The sequence below is a fragment of the Tupaia chinensis genome, unplaced genomic scaffold, assembly GCF_000334495.1.
Source record: "Tupaia chinensis unplaced genomic scaffold, TupChi_1.0 Scaffold000377_5, whole genome shotgun sequence".
NCBI lineage: Eukaryota > Metazoa > Chordata > Mammalia > Scandentia > Tupaiidae > Tupaia > Tupaia belangeri.
The window spans coordinates 752,482-753,210 of record NW_006159879.1 but is presented as its reverse complement, the minus strand read 5'-3'; positions in this window follow the sequence as shown (position 1 = coordinate 753,210).

Below are 729 nucleotides of genomic sequence, written 5' to 3'. Positions count from 1 at the left end.
CCCCCCCCCCCGCCCCCCGGCCTAACCAGATTGGACAGCCGAACGTCACAGCAAATGCGAATCAGAAATGATTTTGTTAAATTCATGCAACCCGTGTAGGCCTCGCTGGGCCTTGAAGCCAGATGGGGCCACCCAGAGGACACTGTCCCTCCCCGATTCCCAGATCCGCAGTGTCTGTGGTCTGCAAGACTCTCCGGACATTTAAGCTGCCTCCGCCCCTCCTCCCCCTCCCTCCCTCCCCTTATGATAGCGTATGTCCCGGAAGCCCCCCCTTCCTAGCCCTAAATGTATTGATGTCCCTACCAAGAAGAGGGGGCCATGGGATCCAGCTGCTTGATGAGCTTTGATTTATCTCCTCAAAGCAATCTGCTAAAAAAGGGTGGTGGGTGATCTCAGCCCTTTGCCCAGCCCTAGCAAATCAGGGCAAAGCTGCCCTGGCCCTGCCCTGCTCCGCAGCCCCACGGCCCTCCCACCTGACCCTGCTCTTCAGACACTCTGGCCCTGTGTCTTGCTTGACTCTCGCTCTTTCTTGCTCCAAGGCGCCTGTGCGATTTTCTCACCTAAATGCTCTTCCTTCCTCCAAGTACTTTCCAGACGTACTTCCAACTTCGGTTTCAAAATCTCCCTTGGGAAGCTGACCCTGACCACTCCCTGCGCAGCGGGTGGGGTTTTCGTGGTGACTGTTAGAGGCTGCAGGCACTCTTTAATGTGCGCCTCGGGGGGGGCGGT